The sequence below is a fragment of the Bactrocera dorsalis genome, chromosome 1 (genome assembly GCF_023373825.1).
Source record: "Bactrocera dorsalis isolate Fly_Bdor chromosome 1, ASM2337382v1, whole genome shotgun sequence".
Lineage (NCBI taxonomy): Eukaryota > Metazoa > Arthropoda > Insecta > Diptera > Tephritidae > Bactrocera > Bactrocera dorsalis.
In genome coordinates this window covers 108390637-108412063 of record NC_064303.1, presented here as the reverse complement: position 1 = coordinate 108412063, position 21427 = coordinate 108390637, and the positions used below count along the sequence as shown (strand labels likewise).

Below are 21427 nucleotides of genomic sequence, written 5' to 3'. Positions count from 1 at the left end.
AAGCCTGAAGGAGCTATACTATACTATATTTATGTATATTATTTCTTTGTATTATCAGGTATGTACATAAATTACAAAAATTACCACATATTTTTTGCAAATTTGGCATATATAGGTACAATTTTTGTTTTTGTTTGATACTATTTTACAGTGACTAATATTAAAAACTGCCAAAAACAAAAAAAAAAAAAAACAAATTAAAGAATTGAAATTTAGAATGAAAAAGAAGCTTGTGGACCGAGTCCAGGTATATTTAATACATCTATAAATAAATTTAGTCAGGTTAGGTTAGATGGAGAGGAAGATCCTAAACAGGAAGTCTTACTGGGACAGCTTCTTGGTCGGTCCCTTACTGTACCTCATACTAACATATAACAGATCATATCCTTACAAATCGAAAAAGCGCCGTTTTTGCAAATTTGTTGACACGGTTGGCGATACGATATAGCGTCTAAGTGCACATGAGATCCATTGGCCGACAAGTGCTGAAACGTAAGATCCCAATAAGAATACAACTCAACACCATTCCAATGTGATTCAGGATCACCGAGCTAGCTCATCTGTTTTGATATTTCACGCATCAATAATTTGAAAACGTGAACCTCTGAACTAGTGGAGAGGCACGTATAATTTAATTATATAATTTTAGTATGCTCTAGGAATCAGGCACTAGATCACTTCTGGGGGTTCTACAAGAGTATGCTGTGGTCTTGAAACCTTTTGTTTGTCGCCGCATCTTTTCGTAGAATTTTCGAGCATTACGTCTGTGGACCAGCTTGTCAAGCTCTTCGCACGCCTTTCGGCCTTTCTCTTTTTTTGCATCTTCTGGACGTCGAACATTCCTTCTGTTTTTCGACGTTTGTTTTTTGCTGCACAGAGGCGTATCTTGGCTTCAACAAGATAAAGGTTCCGTGTCGATGTTTGGACCACGGCGCATACGTACGTTTAAAACACTGAAGACGTATCTTCCGTCACAACATATCTGGTTGGTGACCTTTCGCTCCAGAGACAGCCAGGTGGTTTGATGCATTTTCTTATGCAGGAATCTAGTACTACAGAAAACCATATTTTGGGTCCCGGCAAAGTCGATCAGCCTCAACTCATTTGGGGATGTTTCATCATGAAGGCTGAATTTACTGACCGTTGAGCCACAGATACCTTCTTTTGACATCGTGGCGGGGGCAGCTCTCTTAGGTGCGCTCCAAGCACTGAAAGCTCTCTCTTAGGTGCGCTCCAAGCACTGAAAGAAAACATCTTCAGTCATATCGTCCTTCTCTTCCATCGGGGCGTGGGCACAAACCAACTATATGTTGAAGAACGTCGCTTTGATGCGAATTGTGGCTAGACGTTCATCCACCGGGGGGAATGCCAGGACTCGGCGACGGCGACTCGAATCCCACACCGAATTTGCCCTCCTTAATATAGCCGTACTCAACAAAGGGGAGGTCCCACATCCAATGCTGCCCTGTTCTTTTCACCGGAGGTGTTTTTCCAGATTTCTTTTACAGATGCTGAAATTTGAGCCGGACTTTGCGTTTTTGAGTATATTCAGTATAGGTTCCGAAGTACGCTGAGCTTGTCGGCGGATGTTGAATCATTCCAAAATATATTCCATCTAATTTATTTTGAATTGATAATCTCACAAAATACCAAAAAAAATATATATTAAGTTAGATTAAAAATATTTTTGAAAGAAAATTTAACTTTAATTCGCTTTTTTACACACACACTTGCAATGGCATCTGTTGTGAATGAATCTGACTTTCTGCTGCACTTTTGTTATCCCACAAAAGTATGTCATAAGTGAATTAAAATTCAATGTCCCTGAGCAGCAGCATGAAGAAACCCCCGAATTTGTGGCACGTAACAAACTCGTGACAATCGGAATAAAAATGAGAAAAAGAACAGCAAATGAGACACACGTATGCCGCAGAGCAAAAAAGGAAGAAAAATTTCGCAAAAAACAGCAACAATAAACCAGCGACAAATATGAAATTCCAATTTAAAGTGTTTTTGTAAAAAAGAGAACAACAAGTGAGCAAAAAACTATTTACGTGCAGTGAGTTTCACTTCAGCTGCAGCTGCAATTCGGCTGCAGACCATTGAATCAGTTCTTTACACACAAATGCATGTGATTTCGTGTGTGCGTTTGTAAATGCATATTTCTTTACAACTTATGTATGTATATATACCTTAGGCTAGGTCGATTCTTTATTTTGAAATTTATTAAAAGTATTTTACTAAAGATTCACCAAATTTTTTTCTATCGGTTATTTTTATAATCCCACAGGGCGCTTTGTAAGCTTTAGGCATTTCTGATGAATTTATTAGGGTATTTTCCCTGTTTAAGATTCCTATTCACAACTAATCGGGGTTAAGTTGTATGATGTACTTTTTTATAGCAAGATTCTGACTTTGGGTATTTTTAAATATTTTTGGTTCGAAAAACTTCCTGTGCAAGCTTCATGGTAGCATCTAAAGTATGCCATGGCCACTGAGTTTTTGGGTTAGGTGAAAATCCAGGTTCCCATGTTGTCTATCTCAATTGGACTCTCCAAAATTTAAAATTCCCTGAAAACACCTCTTACATCCAAGATACTCCAATTCAGAGATTTTCCTGCAGAAAGTAGAACATAACCATAAAATAATGTTATTTTCGAGAATTCACTTAAGGGGTTACATGGGTTTACGGGTTTCAAAAATGAAATCAAAATTCCATGAGAACTACTCAATCGGAAATGGCGTCGCAATGGCCGAGTCTAACATATTCTTTCCAAAAATTTTAGAATTTCTTTGTCAATAGTGTATGTTTGTAACAATAAAATATGCAAATAAAATATTTAATTTTTATATGAGGAAAAAATTATTGAAAAAAGGCTGCTTTTTCCCCGAGGAAACCCAAGTAACCCTTTACAAAAAATGTATCAGTAAATATCATACCCGCTCTTATTATATTTTGATCACTTTTGATCCATCCTAATGTGCATGCGACGCCAGGTAATAAACCGCCTTTACATGTGCGGCAAGCAAAGTTAATAATTTGCACTCCAACACAGGTGCAGAATCGAAAAAATATGCAGTGTAACTTTGGTTTTGTGGCACTGACTGCAATTATGTACATACATACATATGTATAGCATATGCATATGCGTTTGCAAGTGTGTGTATGCAGACGAGTTGTGAAACAACTGAACAACAGTTAATATTTATGAGGTGAAACTGAAATGAAAATGAGAATTGGACTGCACAAGTGGTCACAAACACACACACATAAACAAGCAATTGAGTGTTTGCTATCAGTGCTTATGTATGTAAATCTGAATGTGCATGTGTGCGTAAAAAATCATATTGCCATCAAGTGAAGCGCATTGACCTGTGATTTGCATGAATTTCATTTTGCTATCATTTGTGTGTGGCTAATAGCGTTCTTTTTCTGATATTGCCATGTTTTTTAAGTTTTTTGGCATATTTGCACATACATACATATGTGCGGGTACATGAATTTTCATTTTGTGAAAAGAAATCCGCATGGAAATATAAATTCTAGAATGCTCAATCGACATACAAAATATGTATGGCTCCAAGCGTATAAATCTATGGCTTAAACAAATTTGTGGCTTGTGGCCACAGGGATTCACTCAGCACAGCAGCTGCGATTTCATGCTTTGGTAGAGAGCTGTCGTAGTCGTATATACTATCGGCTGAACTATACTATAAAAGTACACTTCCAATATGTAATAATTTTTCTAATATTAAGGATGACTACTGGTAGGAAAACTCTCTTTCACTTATTTTGATATTACCTCTTTCTCGGAAGCCATCTTTCAATGACTCCACTTATAGAGTGGAAGGCTCTTCTTAAGTCCTAAGGAATGTGAAGTTATAAGGCATAAGGAAAATCTTTGGAAGAAGAATATGCTGTGGGGGGAAGTACTTTGGTTAAGAGAGATTAAGTCACTAATCTGCAAAGTTAACTTAAACTTAACTTAAATTTAACTTAAACGTAACTTAACTTAACTTAAACTTGACTTAGCTTAACTTAACTTAACTTAACTTTACGTAAAACTTAACTTAACTTAAACTTGACTTAACTTAACTTAACTTAACTTAAAATTGACTTAACTTAACTTTACTTTACGTTACTTTACTTTACTTTACTTAACTTAACTTTACTTAACTTAACTTTACTTAACTTTACTTAACTTTACTTAACTTTACTTAACTTAACTTAACTTACACAACTTAACTTAACTTAACTTAAACTTGACTTAAGCTTAAAGTTAACTTAAACTTAACCTAAACTTAACTTAAACTTAACTTAACTTAACTTAAACTTGACTTAAGCTTAATTTGAACTTACCTTGAACGTAACATAACTTTCCATGCTCTTCAAAATAATTTTTGAAAATTTCCGCGATCCATTATTAATATTAAAAGCGCCACTTATTTCAGACTCCAATTCACTGCTCAACTTGACAATGAAGCTGCTCTGCAGGGCTCCTATTACCATTAAACACATACATACACACAGACATCAACGGTCCCGCATATTTTGTGGCATTTTTTGCGAATTTGTTGCGACGAAAGTGGCGGTTAAGAGGGAAATTGAAAAATCATTCAGGAGCGAAATGCTTTTTGGTGCAATTGGAGCACAAAAAGTGCTCACAACACACAAATACAACAAACAGATTGCCACAGACAAGCCGCGCAACAACAAAACTGCTGCGATAGTAGGAAATTTGGTTGCCTTTGCTCATCCTTGCACGCGCTCAGCCGCTTTTTCTCATAAAGCAGACTACTTTTGCCTCCCTTTTGTGCACGTTTCTTTGCCATTATCCATTTTACACACTCAATTTTCACATTTGTATTTTTGTGGTAGCTTCAAATTTCTATTTCCTTGCGAACTGTGCGCATTTGTGTGAGTGTTGGTGCGTTTGGCATTTTGCATTTTGCGTTGATGTAGAAACTCCTCAAATTATTCGAAATTGTTGAAGAAGAAAATACGATTTCGGTGCACGGCACAACGCGGAAATATAGGTATTATACACATACACAACCATACTTAACATATATATGCATGTTTTGTATGGGAAGCCTTCAAAATATGAAAAGAAGAAGCAACAGCAGCAAGGAAGTAGTTTGTTTAGAAGTTGCTGGTTGCCATGGAAGTGATGCTTTAATAACTTTCGGGCATTCAAACCAAGCTGAGCTGAAGTAGCCAAGGAAATTGGATGGAAAATGAAATTAAATTAATACTGAGCGTAGCTTAGAAGAGTAAATTTCAGGAACTAATTTGAATGACTTGGGGTAACTTATTTCTAATTAAGTTAAAATGTAAAGTTAACAATGTTATATACAAATATCTCTTTAAACTGTTTATTAAAAAACGTTAATTTAAACTTTGAAATCTGTCACTTCAACTTTACTGAACTTAACGTAACTTCAACCAAAGCTAACCCTATTATATATATCGTTTATTAAACAATTATATTGTTAACCTTCAATATTACCTTTAAAATCCGTTAACTTAAATTTATATAACTTAGCATAACTTTAGTGACCTTAACTGAAATTTACGTAAATTAATTTGGTTTTACTTAAATTAACTTAACTTAGTTAAACTTAATTTAAATTAACTGCACTGAACTGAACTTAACTCACCTTAACTTAACTTAACTTGAATTGACTTAACTTTACTGAACTGAACTCAACTTGACTTAAGTTAACTTAACTTAACTTAACTTAACTAAACTTAACCTAACTTAACTTAACTTAACTTAACTTAACCTAACTTAACTTAACTTAACTTAACTTAACTTAACTTAACGTAACTTAACTGAACTTAACATAACTTAACTTAACTTAACGTAACTTAACTTCACTTAGTTAACTTAACTTAACTTAACTTAACTTAACTTAACTTAACTTAACTTAACCTAACTTAACTTAACTTAACTTAAGTTAAATTAACTGCACTGAACTTAACATAACTTAACTTAACTTAACGTAACTTAACTTCACTTAGTTAACTTAACTTAACTTAACTTAACTCAACTCAAACATAGCTTAATATAACTTAACTTAACATAACATAACATGACATAACGTAACTTAACATCTTTTTCATTAAATTTGTAAACTTCCTCTAATTTCTTTATTACGTCCCATACTTTTCCAAACCATTATGTATTATTGAAATTAATTTTTTCTACTTAAAAACACAAAAAATTCATAAAAATATAAAACTTGCAAATGCACATATTTGCTGTTCACTTCCAATCCATTGATTCGCAAACAAATGTGCTATTATGATGCTCTCGCTAAAACACGAGTCTGACAAAAAAAAATATAAATTTTTGTTTAATGTTTACAAAAATGAATAAATAAGTCATTATATTTCCGCGTTAAAGGCAATAATTTATAATGTACGAATGTACGCCATCTTCTTCTCCTACTCCCCTGTATTTGTACTACTTTCGCGTGTCGCTCACACATTACACTCTGCTACATAAACTGATTAAATCATTACTTTGTATGTAGCCGTACTTAAACTATTTAAGTTATTTTGATTCAACCAGCGTATGTTGCCCACACTTCGCATAACTCCCTCTCCTCTCCTGTCTGCCCGGATGTAACATAATTTAATTTACTTCAAGGCTACCACTCATGAAAATATACAACTTCCAGCGCACTTGCGCTTCCGTTTGTCGTTTCCTTCACTAATATACTATAATTAATTTCTACGTGCCTTCATATATATGTATTTTTATTTGCTCTGCCTTCATCCCTTTTTTTCGTACAACAATAATACATGTTTTTTATTTGTTATATTTTACCTTTTTTCCATTTATTTGAAGGTCAGTCGGTGTGACGACATCAATGCTCGCCACTCGGTACGCAGCATTTAGTTGACATAATTAATGGCAGAGTTGCCAATTCGCAAAAAAACAACAGGGTAAGGGTAAGTACAATGAAATAAATTGGTTGTATATGTTTTCAAGGAGAACTTTCAATTGAATGATGAAAGGATGTGTACTGTTATGAATTAATTTATATTGATATTTTATTAAAAACTATTTTATAAAAATTATGATTAGTTATAAAACCTCAAATAAAATATTACAGAAATCATTTTAAGATCACATAACATACACAATAAGCAAATACTCTATATTTTAAAGGAGTTTTCTCCTCTGCCAAATTTTAAAAATTTCATAACCTTTCTTAAAGAATAGTCGAGTAATAAATTTAAGCGTGGAAAAGGTCTCATTTCGAACTTAGACTTTGACTAGCTCGGAAAGGAGAAAAGATTCTGTTATAGATAAGAAAAGCGGAATAATCAAAATAGACTTTGTGGGTGAGAGAGAGAGAATATTAATTACACAGGTAGCTCGTTCCATCGGTTGTGGATTTTCTTTATCAAGCTCCAGATCGTCGAAAAGCCAATGCATGGTTTTCACAACGCACGTTTTCGGATGTTAGCCATAACCATTATTGCCCATCTCGCCCACTATTTCATTCCCATTGATTCCTTTGTGGCCTGGCTCCCAGTAGAAGTGAAGTTGCTTGCTTCTGGTAACACTTTTCACTGTTGCCCGGCTTCCCAAGACACTTCTTGGCGATATTGGAACCGAGGTTACTGCCTTGAAACCTCATCTAGAAATATACTGCAGTAATCTGAGAACTTAAAAGGCTGACTTACGCCTAAAGGGTAGCTAAGATAAGCTGTGAAGTTTCTTTCCCAGTTGAAAAGTGGAATCATGTAGTCGGTATTTGCCAAACCGCAATTAACCACCGAGCTTTGCCCGAAGATTCTATATGCAACTCCCCCTGTAGCCAATAATCGCCCCGCTGATTTTGCTATGCAGTTTTCAGCGAAGAGGTTTATAGCTGGCTTATTTAGTACCAGTTCCATAGCCGCCCTTGGAGTTGTTCTTAAAGCTCCCATTATGAAAAGTTCAACGAGCCTTTGAGCCTACAGCTTCCATTGGATTCCGATAGGTGCATTTCGCTATGCTTGTACACCGTAATATTGCAGAATGGTCTTAAAATAGCTGCGGCGTAGACCCAGTGCATCTGCCGACACGTCTGCTTTGCTAGCTTTCTTCACTCTTTCTTCCACGTTGTGCTTCTACAGCAGTTTGCTGTACAAGACTACTCTAAGGTACTTGGAGCGGTCCTTGAGTAAGAGTTGTGTCCCATTTACTGAGGGGAAGCTTCATAGAGGAATTTTGTGCTTTTTCGTAAACACAAGCAGATCCGTTTTCTTCGGGTCTAACCCAAGACCCTCTTACTATGACCAATTGTGGACTGTATTGAGGGTGGTGGTCAATCTATGTAATATAAGTATACCCTTTTCATTAGCAACTAAGGAACCACCAAAAAAAATGTTTATTACTTAAGCAGCACTGTGCTTTGAAGTCACTAATTTACTGTTAAATTTATGGCGTAGTTAGTATTCTGCGTTTTTATTACCGCTTTAATTACCAATAACCAGGTAATACTAGCGCTCGGGCTGTAAAACTCAAACGTGTCGTGAAATCTCAACACAAATTAGTGGCGCCTACTTATACAGTTCCCATTTATGACTCTATTAACATAAGAAGCAGCTGTCATAAAAATAGTAGCGCTGGCTTAGAACACTTTAACACACAAAAAATATATACTAAGGCATAAAAAAATCACAAAACATAAAAACAAAACTTTTCATTTCGAAAACCAAAGCAAATCTTCTTAATTTATCATAAATTACGCAAGTGTTTGCTTGTAAATTACACAGTTCGCGCGAAGTCATATTCTGTTAAATAACGTAATAGCGACTACAGACATCAACAAATGCCAACTTTACGTTACACATCAGATTAGCATACTATTAGGCGCCAAATCTAACCATACCATAACCAAGAAAATGAAAGTGTTTATTGTTGTTGTGCGCCTTTTCATGGTCATTTGCTAAGGTTAAAACTTGTGTTATACAAATTTAATGGCCTCTTTTTGTGCCCACTGAGTCTGTTGACTACTTACAATACCCAGTTGATTGTAATGCGGAGGGATTTGGCATTGTATACATATATACATGGACATTTCTTACACATATGCATAGTAAGTGCAAGTGCAAGTATGAGCATGCTCATTTGCGTGCGCTTATGGCAAGAGTGTAACCTCATTTGAATAAATGCTAATCTTTTGGGAACGTCACATTGTCTGCGCCTCAATGTTTCGTCTTTTATTTCTCTTTATAATAAGACACCGATACGAGTGTGTGTTTATTTATGGCTTTTATATTACTTCCCTGCTTTTATACTTTTTTATAATTTGTGTCCATATCTCTTTTATATATTTTATTTTTTTTATACAAATTTTCCCCACTTCAGTCTGGGTTTATCTAACATTTTGGTGTGTTTTCTTTTCTGCTGGTCACGACATTGATTTATTTTACTTTTGCTGTTAGTTATTGTGGCGTGTGTGGCAGTTTTATGCGTTCGCACGCGTTCACGCAAGCATTTTATTAATTTAATAGGTTGTTTTGGTCATTTAAGCATATACACTATACTTATACAAATACGCAAAAGTGGGCTATTTACTTGGATATTCCATGGAGAATTTGTGTAAAAATATTGTGCAGTAATATTGAAACATATATGGTCAAATATCGGAAATTTAAAATATTCTTAAAAGTGAAAAAACAGAAGATTGGTTACTCATACGCCATGTCATATTGGTTAACTTCCACATGTTATAAGCATATTTCTTAGATTTGTTGTTTATTTTTCATTACAAAAGACAGAGTATTATAGTTTTTTCGCATAACGATTGTTTGTATCATCTACTTGTAAAACTATTCAATATAGATATGGAGTTATTTATATATATGTAAATCATCAAGATGACACAACGGGTGACTGTCCGCAAATCCGACCATCTGTTCGTCCATGCAAGTGATAACTTGAGTAAATACATAGATATTTTGATGAAACTAAATCTGTTCCTTTCGAGGTACATATTAAATTTTTCAAATAAGATATCAACAAAGGGCTTCATAAACGTCGAAATAAAAATTGGAAAATGAGCGTGATATCGCCAATTTAAGGTTAAATCCCATATCTCAGGGAGTTTTCTATCAATTACAACCCGATTGGTTGAACAACATTATATTGACATTATCTTCTTCTTTATTGCCATAGACACCGCCTATGCGGTTATAGCTGAGTTTCCAACATTGACATTATCTTATAGTGCCAAAAAGGTACGCAAATAGGCATACAACCACTTGTACTTTCTATGTAACGGTTATAGTAAAGTTATCGGAAATGAACTTTATACTAATAGTGAGCTTGAGATATTACATCATAAAGTCTCAAAATTGTCGAAATCGGATCATAAGTTATCAAGTCACCAGACACCGAAACTGTGAATCTGAGGATATTTGGCTGACTTTTTGCTGCAAATAGCGATCAATCGCTAAAATAAGTAGTGCAACTTAGGAAACGTTATTTTTTTTTCTCCTTTTTTTTCTTGGTAATAATGTCTTCTGGTGCTATAAATGGGTATATCGGCTCATTGTTCTCCACAACCCCCATAAACATAGCGCAATGATTTTCAAAATTTCAATAAAAACTTTAAACTTTATGCATCTTATACTTTGCGTCGAAAAGACTTCTACTAATAATAACAGTTACGTCGAAAAAAGAAATTTCTGCAGCGACGAAAAGGTTATTACGCTTATGGACGTCCTTATACTATTTTGTTAATACACTTGTTAAACATCTCAATTGACTATTTTCATACGAAAAGGAATATAATAAATAGTTTTTTGCTCAAAATATATTTCTCACAGAATTCAGAAAGAATTAAGAAATAAAATAGAAAATGTCACTCATACGCAGTGACGCATTATTGTTTATCCCTTTATAGCACTTATACAACATAGCATAATATCTAAGGTTCTAAGTTTTATGTATTTATTAGAGAAAATTATTATTAAAAATTTTCCAAATACTATATATACATAATACTACATACTTCCCAGTCATAAACTTAAAAATCTCATTTGTAAAAAGCAAACTCGACTTTCATTTCACTGGTGTTCACACCTCGGCAATAAAATCCGAGAAAGGAAACTGTAAACTGCGCAGTAAAAATAAAGAAAAAGTTGAATAGAAATATTTTCTATTTTTAGAACAAGCTAGAATGTTGAGCTCTAGAAAGCTACTGATAAGGTGTAAACAGCAAAGGGGATCCCAACACGAGCACACACAGCTCAATACACTTATACATGTATGTGTGAGCACTAAAAAGTCGACTAAGAAAATAATCCTTGCAAATTACTAAATGGTTTTGGTTACATAAACAAAAATGTATGTACAAAAGAAGAAAGGAGAAGTGTGAGGAGGTATGAGTAAGAAATGAGGAAATAGAGCTAGAAAAGTAAATAAATAGGAGGAAATAGAATTGAAAAAATAAAAACACAAAGCTTAGCAGCTAAAGTAAGCACAGACACCGGAAGGATAACAAAACCTAACCTAACAAAGTAATATAAAAGAGAAGAAGAAAAAGAAGAAGGAGGAGCAGAAAACGCATATAGCAGTATTTATATATAAGTGTATTCTTTAAACAACACTAATTTATAATTTTTTAAATAGAGAGAATTCAATAGCGCTACTTAAAACACAATTTGATATTTATGTAGCATACTTTAAGGGGCTCCTCCATTAAAAACTACATTTTGAGTAAAAAAATTTCACTTAGCGTTTTCAAGCTAAGCTAAATACATATTATTAAAAATTGTAAATTGCAATTGAAAAATTCCGAGCTGGAGAATATTAACATAAAATTCGTTAAAAAGCTCAAAAGAGGATGCGCTTAAGCAAGAAAGTCAATAGTAAGCCCAAATGGGCTCAGTATAGTAATAATATGATAAAATAGAAGTCATGCTCTAACTTTCAACCTAACCTAACTAAGAACTGCTTAATCTTTACTGTGTGCATTTATGATATTCAGCCTACTTTTGAAACTTCTACGCATATCCCGTATATCCTGCTGGCTATTGAAGTCATTCTACACGAGTATTTGAAAAGCACTATCACAATTTTCTATAGAATGATAAAATATGGCAAATATTGTCAACATATAATATATCAAGTATCCTAGAATATCCACTGCACTCCAGAATATTGTTATGCAAAGAGCAGTTCCACAAGTCTCACTACACACCAATACCCACATACTGAGTACATGCACACACACGCAGACAAATTAACGGTTTTTGTTTTCATTTGTCGCCCCTTAAATTGTAACGGCGCCAATAAGTCGCTTAGTCCGACCATTTGGTAGTCGTTTCCATTGCTGCCAACCACGCACTCATTTGTCTGTCGCACTGTCAGCGGCAAGTGTGGCAAGCGTGGTAAGTGTAGCAACTATGTATGTGTGCGTTTGCAATTGTTAGCAGAGCCAAAGGCGAGTACATGAAATATATTTTATTGCAGCGCTGGTTCCATGATAATGCTTTCGCGGTGCGGAGTTAGCGATTAGGTTTGCTGAATTGCGTGAAGGAGAGGAAAAAAAGAACACAAAATTAAGAAAGTGTAAGCAAATGTAGAAAATAACATGTCAGGGCAGATGAATTGGAGTCAAAGTGAAGTCGAATTGGAAATTTTAGTATTTTATATGTATGTATTGGTAAAGAAATATATATTTTACTGGGTATGTTTCGAAAAAAAGAAATCCTTGAGCTGACAAAATCGGATTTCTTTCATCCAAAAAGTGAAGGTTGGACCTAGACACCAATAAAATTTTTTCAGAGTTTTTTTTTTATTTAAAAACGGGAATTATTTTTTCAGATCCAAAAAGTGGGAAAAAAATACCAGGTAATTCCTAAGCAAAGTACCTAGTAGTCCCATCCATGTATTGTCTGATTGAAGAAACAGTATGTATCTTACAAAGTGCACAGTTGTATGGTTGAACCAACCCAGCTTCGTCTGTTTGCTTACATCATTTTATCAGGTATGACTTACCGATCCAAACAAAGTTAGATCCTCGACATGGTCTGATAAAACAGATAGCCTGTAACGTACAACGGCTGTTGGGGAATATTCTCTCCACTTGATTAGGCCTTCTGTTTCATGACAGTTCCTAGAATCCTGGCATATCATTCGTAATGGGGTAGCTAGCAATGCGCTTGCCAACGAAATAGCCACTCCAGGATGATCGGGCCAGAACCATTCATTGCAGTGGGGTCCTGCACTATAAAGCTGGTGCTCCAGAGGGAGAAAAGAGTGGAGAAAGAACAGCATTGACAGCAGGAATGTGCCGTGCCAAGCTACTTCTAGGAGTTTACAACATTGCAAGGTTTAAGAATGTGATCAACCTCCCCCCGAGACAAATTCCGCCTACTTGTCGTGCTCTAAAGAGGGCACTGCTCAGGAAGCACTTATCCAACACAGGCATAAGTAGTCTCTTGCGCAAACTGCCGATACTGTGACATGAAGCAGAAGCAGGCTTAAGGCCCTAGGCACCATCTACCTGAATAAGGATCACGTCACCTCAGTCGCTCCCAGCAGGCTCTTGTTCAGAATGCTGGACCTTTGCGAACATATGTGATATAAGAAAGGGAACAATAGACCATAGGTCGCAGTACAAAGCCTCGATTTTTTTATTTACTCGTTTTATAATTAAATATCAATAACAAAATATTGACCTTGCCACCCGTTTGAGCAAATAATTCCAATTTACTATTTTTAACTTGAAAACGGTACAGACAATAACATTTCAAGAACTTTAACCTCAATTTCGTGTCGACTGAACCTTTTTAATTTGATAACTGAACTTTAATTTGCAATTTTCAGGGATTAATCCTTCAATATATCTAATCTAACAAGAATCAGCTCTATTTGAACTAAATTTCTTTTAAAATTTATTTCAGCCTTTCCAAATCTCAGAGACCTTCTTCAGACCCTCGTCAAATCGTGGTGTCAAATAATTGAAAGCAAAGACAATAATCGCGGTCGTTAGTGCAATAAATATACTCACACATACCTACACATACACACTTGCAATTACACATTGTAAATCTCTTGGTTAGTTGCGTGTGAGTGTGTGCACAGCTACTGTTACAATTGTAAACTCGTCTCTCTGTCTGTCTGCTGCCAATGACAGTGCTATAAAAATGGCGTCAAGCTGGCGACTTGACGCAATGGAAGACCGCACACACACACACAATTGCATAGAAGTAAGGAATAAAAATCCATTGCCTTACTAAACTCCACTTTTCCAAACGTAAACACACACACACACACCGTAGAGTGCACATACAAACAGCACGGCGGACGCATTGACTCACATTTGTAAATACAAACGAAAGTATTATATTTAGTTGCACAACTTTCACAAATACAACACACACACACAGAGAAAAGTAATGAAATTCTACATTTGTGTATGTGTGTCAGCACGCACACAGCACTGTCCTTGCCGCCTTTGTTGGGCAAACTTTTTGCACGACAAATCGTTTGAACTCTCGCAACGAGGTCACGTGACGCCGATGAAGCTGTGAATGTCCTTTTTGTCGGGCGTGTCGGATCGCCTCTGCGTACACCCATACATTTAAAGAAGCCTTGTAAAGTTATTTTTACAAAATTTTCCAGAGTTTTTTTTAATCATATGTACGTGTGCGCGTGTGTATTCCAGCTAAAGATAACAAACAACAAAATCTCGGCACACACACTGCTATTTACGCACAAATACTCACGCACGCATACAAATGTCGTAAAAATTCCAAGGAATATGCAAAGAACAACAGCATTTTGCAGTAGTTGTTTTTTTCATCAACAGCATATGAATATTTTTTGCTTGTATATACATAAACGTGTGTGTGGTTTGTATGTATCTTCTATTTATAAACTCATAAATGGATATATTTGGCTGCTTCAGTTTAACAGTAAGGTCCTTAAGGGACAATTGGGCGTCTGCTAATATTCAATTTGATAATAACTTCACCCAGCGAGGAGTTTCAAGCAACTTTTTCTAAGATACAAGTATTTGTACTCAAATTGCCACTTTATTGATAGATAGTTAATAATAAGATATTGCACTGTGTGACCTAGGGTGTATTGTGCCCTCTCATATATAACATATCGTCCCCATCCGGAATAATTCCAGGAGCCTGCTGGGCGCTACTGAGATAATGTGATCCCTGCCCATGTAGATGGAACCTAAGGCCTTAAGCGTGCTTAAACAAATTGCTGGACAATCCAGAATCAGGCGTACTGGGGTTTCCTGTTACATATCGCAGATTCGGCAGTTTGCGCAAGAGACTATGCCTAAATTGGACAAGTATTTCCTGCAGTGCCCTGTGTATAGCGCGATGAGGAAGCGGATTTGTAACGAGGGAGGTTGATTATTTCCTTAAACCTTGAGAGGTTGTACCCTCCTAGAAGCAACTTGGTATGGCGCATTCCTGCTGCCTGTTGAGTTTAGGACCCCACTGCGATGCATTGTTCTGGTCCCGTCGTCTTGGACGCTGGTCATCGGCTATCTCATTTACCCCTTTATGCCCCGGCACCCAGATTAGGTGTACCCGGTTGCACACTGATAGGTGGTTCAGCCTTCCTATGCACTCCTCTACTAAAAGCAATTTAATCTCTTATGCTGAGATCGCTTTTAGCGCCGCTAGACTGTCGCTAAGAATGGCGATACGCTGGTTACGATAGTTGCGGTGGAGATTGAATTCTACGCACTAAAAACTTCTACTTGAAAAATGCTTGCCATTGGTGTGGTCTTGCTGCCGAGAGTAGTTCTAAAATTCTTTCTTGAAGTTAATCCTCTTCGTAACGTCGTCCATTGGAAGAAGGGCCAGTGGTGTGATTTCCCCTAGGGTCTCCATCTATTGAGACGTCATTATCTTCCCTTTGCCAAAACCCTCAGCTGACATTAGCAGCATGGTATGAGCCCCAGCACCACTACCACTTAATTGATCCATATCCGTAATTTTGTTTACAAAATTGTCAGTCCCTTCATCAGTTCTTTATATCTCTCCTTTGAGAAAGTATAACTATTCAAAAATCTTACAAAGTATGTAACTATAACTTTCAAAGATTCAGAAGGAGAGAGAGACTCAAAGGTCGCTAACAGGCTTTGATGAAGCTGAGATTTTTTAGAAAAACTTTTTTCAAAACCACAGAGAGTTGTTGTTGTACTCTCGTACTTTGGATTAGATATGCCATCTGATGTTGTTGTTGTAGCGGCAGAAAACTTTCCCGAAGTAATTTCGAAGCCTGGTGCCGGATAAAACCCGGTTCCGTTCCGGTTACTTAGACCCGACTGTCATAGGAACGGTAAATCTTTATTATTGAGTTCAAAATAAGCTCCTTTGCAGCCAATACAAATATCCAATTTTCCACAGATACTTATTTTACAAGTCTCGGCTGGGATGACCTTTAGTGTCCCCAGCGAATGACTTTTAATGGTTACAGGAAGCTAAATCTATAGTGTGGCTAAGGGATGACTTTCGTTCCATATTTGGTCAAAAATTCTTTCACATTCATGGCAGCATATAACGGCGCATTAACTTAGGGAAAAATCCATGAGTAGTCCTTACTAATGGATTCCCCCGCGGAACGCATTTATGGTGGATCACACCAGCTAATCAAAGCAAAGATAATCATCACCAATTCGTCCAAAGATATCATCTAACTGAAGCCAATCCGTATGTTAAAATTCCTTCCGTTTATTTAAGGGTCTACATGAGCTTACGGGTTTCAAAAAATCTTTTTTTACTGTCTTATTAAACCCTACAACATTTCTAGAATATAGCCCTATATTTTCAAGTTGATTCGAGTAATAATTTCGGCTATACAGCCTTGAGAACTTGTGCGCTCGAGGCTAAATTCGCCGTCTTTAATCGCGTTTTTCTCGAAACTGTGTTTTTGAAATCGGTTGGCCAGATTTCTCGAGAACTACTCAACCGATCTTCATGAAATTTCAGACAGGACTTTGTGATACAATTCCATCCTGCATGGATCCATTACTCTAATTAATTTTTCAAAATAATTAAGCGTTTGTTCAACGCATGAATGCAAATAAAGACGAATTATAGTACAGTCCATTTAATTATACCAGTTAATTCACTTTATACCAGTTGTTTTTCGATTTACCATCAACAATAAATTCATATTTGTCTACATACTAAAATTAAAAGCATTTTTTTCCACTGGGATACTGAATGACAAACGTAGAGCATCGCTTACGCACACTACTCTTATGAGATGTACGTGACAGCTTTGTACAGCTATGGATATTTGTAAGCGAGTCCTTGTTGTTGATGTGGTTGAGCTGGGCAATTTACCGCAGACACTTTGGCAACAGTCAAGTGCTGACAAGTTGTGTATTTAGACGCTGAGTTTGGAATTCAACGAATTGGTAGAACTTTATGGGAAATGGCTAGGTCATAACACGTCATAATACGTCATAATATTAAAATTGTATTCAAGGTAGTCTATTGAAGGGTTTTAACTGAGTTTAACTTAGTCAAATGAAAATTTTTTTTTGAGGTTATGTAATACACATGGCAATTAGTTGATCTAGAAGTCGTTAGAAAGCTGCTTTGGGCCTTGGCTTTATGTGGAGATAATATTTCTGTCACTAATTGTTATTATTTTAATTTTTTTTTATATTAGTGTGGCAACGCTGGCATATAACTACGCATAAATATCGAGTACTTCTTACTTTTTTTTCAAAAATTTATGTTATTGTTCATTGTCGGCTCGGGCCGCAATCAAAGCCAATAATTGCAATATGCTGCGGTGAAAAAAACTATAAAAGAGGAATAAAAAGATCTATTGACTTGGCGTCGGCGATGTTGCCTTGCCTGGCGGATTCCGTTGTGATGCTGCATGGGCGGAAGCTTACGCACACAATTCTGTAATGAGAACTCGTGATGTCGCCTTAGATTTATCTATATCTATTGTTGTTATTGGTGGTGTGTTTGGGTTGTGTGTTTGGGTAATAAAATAATTTACGCTCATAAATTTTTTGGCAGACTGTTACAAGTTTACGCCTTGAACAGTTCTGGCCACCGAAATGGCGGCGAATTGTGAAGTTGCGTCGACTTGGGGCGTAAAAATGTAGCCACTTATAAATAATACATATACAATAAATATTATACATATATACATGAATTTCATAGTTGAATGTCTTGTGGCCATGAAATTCGCTAAATGAGTATCGTTGCTGTTCGAAGCAACATTAATCCTACTTTTATGAAGGTTTAATTTTATGAAAAAGAATTCTCCAATTTCTGTATTCTTAAACTTAAAACTAATGTTTGTCACGGATACACATTGGTTCCTCTTTATCATAAGAACATAAATCCTAACCACTTTCCTATTGGTAAATAACTGCGACGACCGATTTTCATAAGCTTCTCTTGACACGAAGTTTTTACTAGTAAAAGCATTCGGCATAGACAGGTGCGGACTATAAGACAGATACCCAAAAACCTTCCAACCAAGCTCTAGAATAGAACATAATTCCTTTTAGGCCAAAGTTAACTCCTACTGATCGATTGCTTCCAATTTTTGCCAATACAAAGGATTGGCCAAACCGAAAACTTTCAGTCAACCTGGCTTGGCAACCTTTTCATCACACGGAACCATCCGCTTTAGAAATGCACCGATTTAGTTGTGGCTCAACAACGATTCGCAAATGGAAATTTTGTCCATTAGATTTTTAGGTTAACACCTATAGTTCCTAGACACCAAACTTTTTGTCGTAGCCACCCATATTTAATTCTAAAAGGTCTTTGTCGCAATCAAGGTTTCCCATAATTTTATCGACATTTTCGACAATTAGTCTTCCCAAGCGTGATGCTGGTGGTTTGACATCAACATTACCGGAACGGAGTCGAAGAAACCCAAATTACGCGTGATTTTCTGTTGTAGTAACCGAACCATTGGTTACCCACTGGCTTACGTTTTCACTTTTATCGAAGAAAGCGCGAGTTATTTATACATTAAAACCACCCATAGAAAAATAATGATTTTTTTACTAGAACTATTGTAAATCGAATCAACGTTATCGTTTGAAACGACATGCTGCAAGGAAAGACACAATAGAAAGTCTAATTGACGGCGAACTAAGCTGTAAAGACTAACTTTGACTGCGACAAGTCAAAGCATTTAGCCACCCATGGTAATATAGGAATAATCTAGGGAATCTATTTTATTTTTTTTATTATTAATATTTTTACAAAGTAAACACGACTTCCAGCTCATATTAACAGACCTTAGTACAGTCGAGTCAGCGAAAATTGTCAGCCAAACCATATTTTTTCAATTAAAAAAAATCGAAATCCATTGTCAAAAATAAATATATCGTAAGTTCATACATAAATATGCTGAAAGCTAGTGCATATACATATATACAATAGCGAGCACATGAATACTTCGTCACGAACGAATTCACTTCAAAGGTCAAATAGTTTGCCAAGCTGATTAATGCTTCCAACAATTAAACATCTCACTCTGAGCATTCACTGAACTTTTGAGCTCATAATTTCGAGTTCAGCCGATTGCGATATACCAGAGCACCAAGTGCGCTCCCTGTTGGATCTATTAAAAGTCGCTGTGGACTAATTATAAGTTCTTTGCCGATTCACTTGCCACAGCGAACGCAACGCAGTGACGCGGAGATGTTTGTATGTAAACGTCTTCGCATGCCGCCTTCATTCAGCAGCCGCAGCAAGAACACTACCAGTTAACCGAAAGTTAAGTTGTGCTTCGGGATTAGTGAATGTCGAGAAGTCAAACATTTTTGTTTAAAACTTTCTTACTCAACTTCTACTGCCGTTCGTTTCAAGCGCCGCCTCACTGCTGTGCTTACTTGCTTGTCTACCGCGCTTTTACTCTAGTGAGCTTCGAGCTTACGAGGCACAGCTGCAGCTTTTACAATACTTTGCGCAAAATGAAGTCCTCTCTTTTTGTTTTGTTTGTTTTTTTTTATTTTAGCAAATTAAAACTTTTGCTTCTAATTAAATTTTTACACAACAGAAATTATACAAGTTTATTATGCCACAACGAAGTAAATAAGGAAAACAATGCAAAATTAGTAAACACGCCACTTACACTGCCACTTGTAATCACAAGGGTGAAGAGTAAAGAAAGAGTGGAGAGTAGAAGTGAAAATGGATAATAGTAATCTCCTTCAAAGACAAGAAGTTGTAGCGAACAAGTGATGGAAACTGCTAAGTAGATAATTTATTCCAATTAGAAAATATTGGTAATTTCCATTTTGCTGTTTGGTCTAAATATTTTCCTAACGCGCTTTAAACGCTCATATGTTTTAGAGTTTATGAAAATATAACTCTCTCTTGCTACAAAATTTGGCTTCAGGAGATCGATCTTACTGTTGATTACTTCTTTATAGTGTTTTAAAAAATTACACCCAATTTCTTAAACACCTTAATCAACATATATTAGTTCAAAATATAAAACATTAAAGCCCAGTTCGTTTCGCACCAAAAGCATTTTTTAAAAAACTATTAAGGATGTCAATCGTATGATCGCTGGAAATAATAATTTACAATTCACGGCACAAAATTTAAACCTACATCATCAATGTGAGTTTAAAATGAACGAGTTTATGGCTATTAAATCATGACCCTAATATATAGTTTTAGCTTTTATTCTTCCAGATGCTGATTTGTCAAATCAATTATTAAAAATATTAATTCACATCCGAAAGCCTCATAAATTGTTTAAAACCTTTTCTCTGCAGGCCTACAAAGGAAGTTTCGCTATTACCTAACGAACTATTAAAGTATTTCACTCATTTCGAAAACCTCCTTTATTTGACTCATTCATTCGTCGCTTCATGTTAAGCATTTTCCACATAAAGCTAGTTTTTATTAATTTATTCTTGCAGACAATAAACTAGTGTCTCTGAAAATTATCACACACGCGCAGCCAAACATTGGTCGGCAATAAAAAGCACAGTTTGCACTTTCCTCTAAAAACATTAAAAAGCCATTAGAAGCAAGTGATGGGTGAAAGTTATACTCATACTATATAATTGAAGCAAGGGCGAGAAATGTGTAAAACTGCTTTTAAAATTTCGCAGAGCATGTTTGGTTACATAATAAAAAGTATACTGTATAATTTTCACCAAAGTGTTAGATAATATTTTTAAACACATACGTATATATGTATTATTTGAAAACCGTATGTTGATTTGTAAGTAGATTAAAAAAATTATATATAATTTTCATCTAAAACTATTTGCTATTGAAACACTACATAAATCGTTTATTATTTCCTCTTATTCCATTTCCGTTTTCTAACAACCGATTAGACTTTTAAACCGGAAGTAATGCACTGTAATCTCAGTTCCGGTCCGGATGTTGTAAAAACGAAATTGTTGAAAAAAACGTAAAAGA

The 21427-nt window shown here is 35.7% G+C and overlaps 1 long non-coding RNA gene across 2 annotated transcripts in view; it reads left to right on the top strand.

Moving 5' to 3' along the window:
* The window catches only part of LOC125776202 (uncharacterized), an 85282-nt gene extending 78329 nt beyond the window's left edge, over window positions 1-6953 (top strand). For both annotated transcript variants that reach the window (XR_007421492.1, XR_007421491.1), the window contains exon 3: window positions 6858-6953. This is a non-coding gene — a long non-coding RNA (uncharacterized LOC125776202). The remainder of the gene's footprint in view (window positions 1-6857) is intronic.
* The last annotated feature ends 14474 nt before the right edge of the window (window positions 6954-21427 follow it).